At 40.7% G+C, this 10006-nt stretch overlaps 2 long non-coding RNA genes across 5 annotated transcripts; one reads left to right on the top strand and one right to left on the bottom strand.

Moving 5' to 3' along the window:
* Nucleotides 1-1357: 1357 nt before the first annotated feature.
* On the bottom strand, nt 1358-3760 carry LOC143132990 (uncharacterized). 4 transcript variants are annotated; one of them, XR_012988387.1, is made up of 7 exons: nt 3499-3760; nt 2777-2800; nt 2506-2517; nt 2139-2356; nt 1909-1996; nt 1533-1636; nt 1358-1370 (listed from the first exon to the last, which is right to left on the bottom strand). It is a non-coding gene; the product is annotated as an uncharacterized LOC143132990 (long non-coding RNA). The 4 variants fall into 4 exon arrangements; XR_012988385.1 differs by lacking the exon at nt 3499-3760 and having other exon boundaries at nt 2777-3075; XR_012988386.1 differs by lacking the exon at nt 3499-3760 and having other exon boundaries at nt 1909-1991; nt 2276-2356; nt 2777-3075.
* Nucleotides 3761-7537: 3777 nt separating this feature from the next.
* LOC143132989 (uncharacterized) lies at nt 7538-9021 on the top strand. Its single transcript, XR_012988384.1, has 3 exons — nt 7538-7617; nt 7956-7998; nt 8939-9021. It is a non-coding gene; the product is annotated as an uncharacterized LOC143132989 (long non-coding RNA).
* Nucleotides 9022-10006: the final 985 nt, after the last annotated feature.

Below are 10006 nucleotides of genomic sequence, written 5' to 3'. Positions count from 1 at the left end.
AATGTCTTGTCAAAAACAATGAGCTTGAATAGAATTACCAGGAATACCTCCCTTCTTACATAGTAATTAGGCATAAGTCCACAGATTTCAACAGTCTTATGGCATGGAAAAAGTCCAGGTCTGCAAAACTTTGAGATGTTTCAAAGGTGTTGCCTTTCTGTGGCTTGTGAAGTCAAAAAAGGGACAGTACTGGACATCAAGAATCTACCCTGGCTTGTAGGTGTGCCGAAGGAGAAAGGTCAGCTGCTTCAGCCCTTTCTGGCGCAATTGAATGGATCAGGAACATCGGCATAGGAAGAGAAAACAAAGGCACTTTTAAGTCATATCTACAACGAGTACTGGTAGAATAAAGCAATTCATAAATTTACTGTCACATGCAATTGCCACCAGCTCAGTAGGTACATAGTTTATCAGTTAAAAGTTGACACATTGCTGGGGTGGAACCTGCAGAATATAACAGATAGTAACAAAACCCCAAGACCCCATAACACAACGCTGATTAGTCTCACCATTGACTGCTACTGCCGAGCCAACCAACAGGCTTCATGTGTATCTTTCCCTTCTTCAGAGGTGAGCGGGACATTGGCTTGGTCTGGCAGGAGTGAATTGATGAAACATTATGAAAAATTATGACTGACACAAAAGAACATAGTGGGAAAATAGGCAAAAGGTAGTAGACAGCCAGGGCTGTAGTGGAGACTAAACTCAAGTAAACACAGTTTACCCCTCTCAAATTTGAGTTTATCCACCCCCCTCGATACAATTTATATATGAAAATCAACTTAAAGTGTAACACCGGCGAACTTCGATTGTAGGCTCTATGTGTGCATGGGCACAAGTCAAAAATTCGGTCAACGAGACGATTACGTCCAAACCCGCGTCTTCCAGTAGTAGTGTTCTACTCACTTTCAGTTGTATTGCTTCTATGGGTGAACTGTGGGCAAGTGGGACACACTCACAAAATGTCAATCTATAAACACTTAGAAATTCAAGGTTTCTAAGTGATTATAGATTGGTTTATAGAAGGTTCAACATTGCATAAAACTTTGTTCAAAGTATTATCAGGGTCTCTACATATGAACTCGAGCATAGAGAACATTGTTTGAGCACAGTTTATAAACACCTTTGTTTCTGAAGACTGCACATTTGCGTATCCTAACAATCCAAGATGGCGGCGAGAGGGAGTGGCTAAGGTAAGCAAATGTGCAAATGTGTGTCTTTAGAAAAAAACGTTTTAATGAACTCTGTGTCTACATATGAACTTGAGCATAGAAAACATAGTTTGAGCACTAACCACTAACAAAATTAGCAACATCTTACTTTTAATATTAGATGACTGCCAACTTGAATAGCTGAGAAAAGGGGCTGACCTGCAAGGACGAGACAATGTTAACTTTCACCAGTATATCACATTGTTATAACTTACAAAAAAACTAGATTTGCATCATCTTTGACATGTTGCCACATGTGGCTGCTAAATTGTATACAATGTGAATGAATGAAAAGTCAAAACAGAAAGTTTTCCAGCACACCTTAGACATAGCAGCTTTATTTGGGCCTGGGTCTTCCTTGAACACAGTGATCATTTCTGGCAGAGAGGGGACTCAATCCTAAGTCGACCCAGTCGTTCGTGCTGCTGCTTGGCAGGTCAAAAGAAAATTTAGGGGTGAATGGCACACAAACTAGATAAAAAAAAAAAAAAATTAAACTACATTAGCAAACTTATTACATATTATATTACATTACATTCGTTTACTTATACAACTAAGCATTTCAATTAAAAATGTTCATTTGCTACCTGACAGTTCTTAAGTATGTCTAGCTTAGCTTTGAATAGCAATCTGTAGTTGACTTGACACAGCAGTATTGTCTCAACTAAGAAATGTAAAATGCATTCTATTGACTTACCAGCATAGTGGGCCTACAGGTCTCCTGTGTGTCCTAGCCCTCCTTCAGGTGTAAGCAGGGTGTTGTGTCCTGTTCTAGATGGTCTGATCTGGAAGAGGGGATTAACAGGGGATTGATGAGACATTAGGGCTGATGCAGTAGGAGCAAGATGTAATGTTGGTGGACAAGCATTACAATATAAATGAAAGCATAAATGATCAAAGCAGAGACAAGAAATCAGGGATACTTACCATGGTTGGCGAGAGCGAGAAAGAGAGAGAAACAGAGAGACATTGCATACCTTTTACATATACTCATCATTGGTTCCATAGTTGTTCTAACCAAGTAGTAATGAGAATGAACCATCTACAGTTCAAAAAAGACTTACCGAATTCATGCTTGCTTTTCTTATTGGAAATACAGCGCCAGTTTTTTTTTTACAATTGAAATTACTGCTTTATCGGAATTTCTGTTGAACAGTTTTACTTAATTTACTGAAGAGTTCAATCTATAACATAAAATTGGACATTAAAACTGGATATTTAATTTTTACTAACCTGTACAATGACAAAACTCTACATCAGTTAACATTTCTGTGGCAATAAATTATCACTGTACCTTGTTGATACCCTGTTGAGACAAACCAATCAAATAAATAAATATTAAGTCCTCAGCAATGCAATGATATTTCTACCTTTCCCTTACACTCAACAGACGAAGCACTTTGCAATGCACGCCTTAGCAGACAGAACAGCTCCACAAAATGTGACTGGAAAGCATGGCTAAAACGAGCGCGAAAAAAAAACCTCCTCCCCAAACGTTCAGAAACCCTATTCACCACTTCACTTCTAAATAGCCTACTCCTAGTAAAGAAAATGTAAAAACTTACCTGTAGACGTCTCTCCCAACATACCTGCAACATAAAGATTAGGCAACGTTAACTTGCATCAAAGCAATACGATTTCCAATGCACAATTTTCCTGTTAACATTAGCCAAAACTATGCTTTAACTCTAGCAATTATCCAATTACTAACTGTAAAGGTCCAAACAATGAATGTATTCAATAAAACATGTTTAACACCTAATGTACTTCAACGCCAAAAGTTTCGCCTGGAAACATAAAGCAAGGCTAAATGACTGGAACTCCCGTCAAGTCATTTCAAGCTTCTGTGCACAATGAAGGGATTAACGTTAACATTAATAAAATGGCGTTCTCAATCAGAACTCAGTTAGATATTTCACACTGAGACAATTGACATTCCAGCTCAGAATATAGACTTAATGACTGTAGAGAAAAACGGTGTAGACTAAGTATGATATCTCCGTTTTATTACAAGTTAGAATCGAAGCACAATATACATAATCTAAGGTAATGTTGACATTAATCAAAGCATGGTCAGAAATCTGAATGCTAGCTGGCAATTTTGTCATAGGCTAACGTTATCCTACAACAGAGATTCAGATAAGATAAGATAGTATTTGATTCATCCCGAAGGAAATTCTAGACGTAAGCCATTGCAAACACAAGAAGCTTAGAATTGCATTACTAATTAATACTTTTAATCAGATTGAACTCTTCAATTTATTAAATTGTCGTTTTCATTACTTACCATCTCACAAATCACTGTCTCCTTCGCGAACAAAATGGCGGTTGATATTTGGCCATGTGGTTTAACTAACAAAATGCAGCGCCACCTATAGGCTAGCTTGGGGAAATACCTTGGGGAAAATTCAGTGATTTAATGCACATGGACTATAATCATAGATGGCTAATGCATATTAATTCGTTAATTTACATACATTATTTATATGTATAAATCAAAGAAGGGTGCTTAGACAATTTGATTCATCCATTAGACTACCTGCAGTGAATTTTACAGGGGTAACCAGTATTTTTTACAGAAAATAAAAGCAAAATATTTATGTGTTTTGTTCTATGTATTATGTCATATTTCTAATGGTAAATCAGACTATTTATCCGCCCCATAATGCACTTCGGCTCCCCATTCTGAAGTTCAAAAAGACCAGCGAAATTTCACCTCGGGGCCGTGACAGCCAAACCGCTAACCTTTTGACTGCAGTGTCTAGCCAGCCCAGTGGTGGCAAGCGAGCTAGTTCAAACGTTTAAGTACTTAATGAAGATATCCAGGGGTCTTTATGCCTTGACTAAGTTGATGTTGCTTATAAACAACAATTCATATTCATAGAAACAACAAGATCAATAAGACATAATATATTTCATACCTGTTTTGCAGCATGTAGCCTAGCTGTCTAGCTAGGTTTACAATGCAATCCAATGTCCGAACATACTAGCAGTTCGCTTGTCAGCTAGCTAAAAAGTTTCAGTGTTTAAACTAACATATAGTGGTCTATTTAGTGGTGTATGTGCCCTGACTAAGTTCGTGTGGCATATAAACCACAATTTGTGTTGATACAAGTGCCAATGTTCGTGTAGAAACATTTTAATCACATACAAATGTTCGTGTTACAGCTCAGGTAGTCTCCGCCATCTTGGTCAGACTTTTTTGTAACTCCCGCCTCCAAACACAAACACGGGACCTGATTGGTTCTCGAATGGTCCTCATTTCGCCTGCCTCGGTGATTCGCTGTCATTTCGCCTAACCAGGGCGAATTTCGTCTCCATTCAACCTCAATGAGTGAAGCGAAATTTCGCCATGTGGAAACCGACCGTTAGATGAGGGTAAAAGCGGGAAAAAATTGTGTGCTCCCTGTTTTATATAATATGGCATGTTTCTGTTTTCTTAACGGTTAATCAACGTATTTTCTATACAAAAAAAAGGTGAAATATATGGTTCCAGCTGGTAAACATATTTACAATACTTAACTGTTGTAAGAAATGTTTTCTACCGTTTCTAAGTTTACGGTTTTGTACTGTTGCAATTTCACAAATTTTCACCGTAAAATCTACGGATATTTTTTACAGTGTAAGTTGAATAAATCACTCAAAATTCAAAGAAAGTAGTCTCAATAAATTCTATGTGTTCAAAGAGTAAAACGCAACTCACATATGCAGAGACGGCGGACCGGACGTCGGTGAAGCAGGGCTTGCCCGGCAAGCCCCACTCCAGCCAAACCTGGCGGAAATAGGCCGACAGGTTTTTAGCCGGCCCCCTCCCCAGCGTGTAGAAGACGAGTGTGTTCTTTGGGGGCGGCTGTGCCCTCGCCCGGATAGATAGCCAGCGGTCCAGCCACTGGAACTCCTCCGGGTGGAGGAACATCTGAGCCGCCCCAAAGTCCCTCGTAGTCTTGTGGTCATCAATCTGCAATACAGAGGATGGGAAAACAAATTGCTCCCAAATGTTAGTCCCAAACACCCCCGTATTATCAAACACAGTACAGAAATGGACTATGGCTACAATTTGAGTTTGCCACTCACGTTGAGGATGTAGCCCTCTGATTCACTCCCCTTCTGCCTGGCCTTCTCGACCTGGGGTACCGTCATATTCTGCAGTACCCCAGGCCGATGGCCGTAGAGGGCCACACAGAAGGCGCAAAAGAGGCCGTATAACCTGGTCCTGTTCTGGTTGGACAGGTCCTTGTCCAATACGTCTTAAAGGACAATATGACAAAAAAGAGATCACAAAATTCACTTTGGCACCATGGAGCAAAACACACACTGTCTGGAAGGAAAATCACTTGAGCTGTTTGGAGAGAGAGAACAAAAGACAGTTACACGCTTACCCAAAGCCCCCGGGAGGGCAGCCGCAGCCATGACCCGGCAGCGGACCACCGTTTCTGGCAGCACGACATTCTCCATCTTTGTAGTCTTCACTTGGACCTGGTGGAGGGTGACGTGCCGCCTCAGGTCCGAGAGGGCCTTCTTCAGGACGCGAGACACCCCCACCAACTGAGCATTATTGAGTCTGCTCAATTTTGAGGGTGTCTCGCGAAAATAAATGACGAACTGCGCCACATTGCGCAGGTAGAAATTTGTTGTGGTGACCGCCCTCCCGCTGTCTTTTACGTAATCGATGTATCTGCAGAAGGACATATGTGGATTTAGCGATATGTTTTATGTCAGACATCAATTTACAAAAACAATTTGCAGTACAGACTACATTCACAAACAATGTTTTATAAAGGCTGCACTTACTCCCTTATTTTCTGGCCATCGTCCAAAAACCTCCAGGACCAGAGGTCTTTCTGGCCACTCGCCATATAATACAGGAAAGACTTAATCCTGGAGGTTTTTGATAGGGCAGACTCATATGGCCTCCCCGTCGTGGCCCCACCCGCGTGGTACGACCTGTATTCCTCAAGGTATGTTTCTGTGAATAAGCATCAAAAATCAACTGAGTAACATTTTAATATTGAATGAGAGTGTAACACAAACAGAAACATGGAGCCTGCTTTTAATCCGATAGACTTTGGGAAGGTGATGGAGCGGAGCTGGGAGCTCCGCCCTTTCCCCGCCAACAGTCCCCTCAGCGACTTCCCTGGAGTCCCCTGCGGTCCAGCCCCAGAGGTGGAAGGCTGCTCCGAGTCTGCAGCCGGTGCCGGCACTACGGCTGCAAACTTCCTCACAGCCCTCGGAGGAGGAGGAGGAGGAGACCTGTGTTCCTCATCTGCAGACTTTAGTTGTAAAAGAATAGACACACAGACAACAAGAAACAGAAAAAAAGCAATGATCACCATACAGTACAGTTGAAATGGAAAAATGACAAATCACCATCAATGATCACCATACAGTACAGTTGAAATGGAAAAATGACAAATCACCATCACCACAGCCTCAGTGTGGTGGGCCGCAGGCTGAGGGGGTGCAGCACCCAGCACCCTCCTTGTTTGGAGGCGACCAAACCGCCTCACCCCCTGCAGCTCCACAGTCAGTCTGAAGCAAAAAACAAATGACTTGTGAAACTTTTCATATATAGAGCAGGCAAATGATTTCTCTAAACTCTTACAAGAGATAGATAGATAGAGATACTTTATTGATCCCCAAGGGTAAATTCAAGGGTCTCAGTAGCATACAGACATCACACACACAACATGCACTAACAGCAGAAAGTATAAACATATAACTAAACTCCACTGTACAATAAAGACAGTAGAAGATAAGAAAGATAAGAAAACTAACAGAACTAAATACACGATACAGCATTTCAGAATGTTTGTAAACAATAGACTCCAAGATCCTTCCGGGTGGCAGAACGCAAGCGGCTTCCACTGACCTTACATAGTTAAAACATTGTTGTTGATCAAAGTTGAAACAATAACGAAAACGTGATGTGTTTGGGGTTGTGCCGCCAGATATACATCAAAAAGTGTAGGGTTTTTATCGATGTCCTTCAGAAAGAAAAAAAATTATCCAGCGGAACCTGTGGGGGAAGTTTAAAGCTAGTGGACGTCGTCAAAAGTAATGCTGCAGAGAAGATGGCAAGACTGCCTGGTGGCGGAGTAGCCACTTCCCTAGCAAACATTTTGGCTGTAGTCTGGCATACGTTTGGTATTTTTGGGTTTGTTTTGGCATAGAAACAGCAAAGTAAATGCTTTTGGCTGAACTGTGGCAAAATTGTGGTTTGCCATAATAGATAAAAAGGCGCCAGCGGTAGATAACTAGTTATGGCATATGTCTGGTTAACCAGATGAATGGGCAAATAGCGGGACGGTTGTTTTGGCCTCTTTGTGGTTTGCCAGAAGACTGATCAAAAGACCGGGAATTTTCTCTAGAAGAGACGCCTAGTACTTCACTTTCTCCAGCACAGACGGTAAGAACATTTTCCTGTCTTCAAACACGTCTAACTTGTATACAAATATAGCCGTGTTTCTACATAGCTCTATAACAGATATGCCTGTAGCTTCGTTTTGGTGAACAGCTTTGTAACAGCCCGCTATGGAAACAATACCATTAACGTTGTTTACACGTCTTCTTATTACAGTGGTGTAATGTTAACGTAGCCTACTGGCTAAGTAGCTAGTTAACGTTAGCTTGTTAATCTAAAGGCTCTGCAGGTGGCAAACTTGTGAAACACAGGCAAACTTAAATCTCTGAACACATCCAATATTGCACATCCAATTATTTTCCTTTTTTCTGTTCTGTTTTCAGTGCATAAGACATTCAGTGGAGCTGCAGCAAGCAGTATAAATGGGTACGTTTTTATCATGGTAATAAAGCTTCATTTTGCCCTAATATAGCTAGCTAAGTAGCTAGTTAACATGTTAACCTAAATGCTCTGCAGGTGGCAAACTTTTTTTAAAACACAGACAGACTTAATTCAATAAACACATCCACTTATTTCCCTTTTTCTCTTCTGTTTTCAGTGCATAAGGCATTCACAGTGTTGCCAACTTAGCGACTTTGTCGCCATATTTAGCGAGATTTCAGGTCCCCCCAGCGACTTTATTTTTTAAAAGCGACTAGCGACAAATCTAGCGACTTTTTCTGGCGTTCTTGGAGACTTTTGGAGACTCTGTCGTGATTGCATGTACTGTCCCATTTTACTCTTCTGAGTGAGCAGTGAGTTCTGTGCTGTGTGTGATTGCCCCTCCTCCCTCGCTACTGTCTCACCCTCTCTCAGCTGATAGCTCTGCTCAGTGGCAGTGTGTGCTGCTGCGAGACAGTGGGCTGGATTCAGGCTGCTCGAAACACTGCAGGCCGTAGGCTATGCAAGTGAGCATCACAGACCGGTCTGCTTATCCTGTCCGTCATCTGCCATTCTCGTTAAATTATTAACGCCTTAATTAACGTGATATCTGATCATTTGCATTCAATCAGATGAGTGTGGTAAAAACCAAACTTCGTAATCGGATGTCCTTGCAGACCCTTAACTCCATCTTGTACATAAAATGTCTGTTGAGTTTCATGTCAAAATGATGGCTGAAGATGATGTGCTGCTGGCTAACGTGAACGCTTAACTTTACTGTTACCAGCTAGCCTAAGTTGACTCTAGCATGAATGGGTTTGTAAGTTAGACAGTAGGCTACGATGTACATAGACTGAATATGATTATTTTAAAGTTTCACTTGTAAGTAGCCTTCAGTCGAACATATTTATCTAACACTGTCTATAATTTCTTCTATTTATGTTAGGTGCCGCTCTACTGGATGGTGGAGGATCTGACTGCAACCGTAGGCCTACTGGATGGCAGGGAAGCTCAGCACACGGGAATTTATAAATGAAGAAGAGTGAATAAATGCACTTGCTTTTCAAACTGATAACAAGTGTCAATGGTTATTTATGCAAGCTTGTGTAGCCTAAACCAGACATACCTAGGCCTAGCCAAATGTATCCCGGCTGTAGATAAAGCAGGGTATGAATTTCCCAATATTTTGCCAGATTAATAGTGGTTTACTGCGGTTTAATATGAATTGAAATACCATTGAAATCGCATTGATCTTTAGTTTGGTTGTAATTTCAACATTGTTTCAATATGTATTTTAATTGAAATACAATTGAAATTCCGCTGGTCTATAGTTAATAAATCAACATTGTTTCAATATTAACTGAGGGTGCAAACTGATGTTAAATCAACATCGAAATCCGACATTGATTCAATGATTTAACGTTGACAATGCAATGTTGATTCTACATAGTTTCAATGCCCGTCTGCTATCTGGGTTGTTTGCTAATTTGTGCTTGCTTTTCTGAGGATGCAGATGTTGGTCAATACGGGACTGTCCAAAATAATAGCAAGCTGTGTGCACATATTGTTGATAAAATCAGATAGTGAATGACGCATTACAAATCTGAGTAGGCCTATAACTAACTTTGACAAGTTTGACGGATGACAGCCAAACACGGCAGTGACAATTAATTTCACGATGTTAGCTATAGTTATTAAATGCACCTACTGTAGGCCTATCAATAGCTAATGTTAGCAATGAATAACTCAACTGGTAGGCTACGTTCAACGGACATAGTTGTAACTAGCTTGCTAAAGTTATGCCGTAGTCTGCAACCCAAGCTTATGATCTTATCGATCTTACCTTAATAATTTTCGGTGACATTTATCCATTCATCAGTACTGCCCTACAAAGGCAAAAGGCAGTAACTGACCAGAGTGTCAAACTGAGAAAAATGACTTTAAAGTTTTTTGTTTTGTCTACACAAATGTATTATAGGTAGAGCAATGAAAATCTGGTGAATTGTTGCCCTGA

This window comes from Alosa pseudoharengus, unplaced genomic scaffold, assembly GCF_046254945.1.
Source record: "Alosa pseudoharengus isolate Yale_2024_CS ecotype anadromous, Long Island Sound unplaced genomic scaffold, YU_APseudo_1.1 YU_APseudo_1.1_scf_19, whole genome shotgun sequence".
NCBI classification, from domain to species: domain Eukaryota; kingdom Metazoa; phylum Chordata; class Actinopteri; order Clupeiformes; family Clupeidae; genus Alosa; species Alosa pseudoharengus.
The sequence above is the reverse complement of the archived record's forward strand: the minus strand, read 5'-3'. Positions and strand labels throughout refer to the sequence as shown.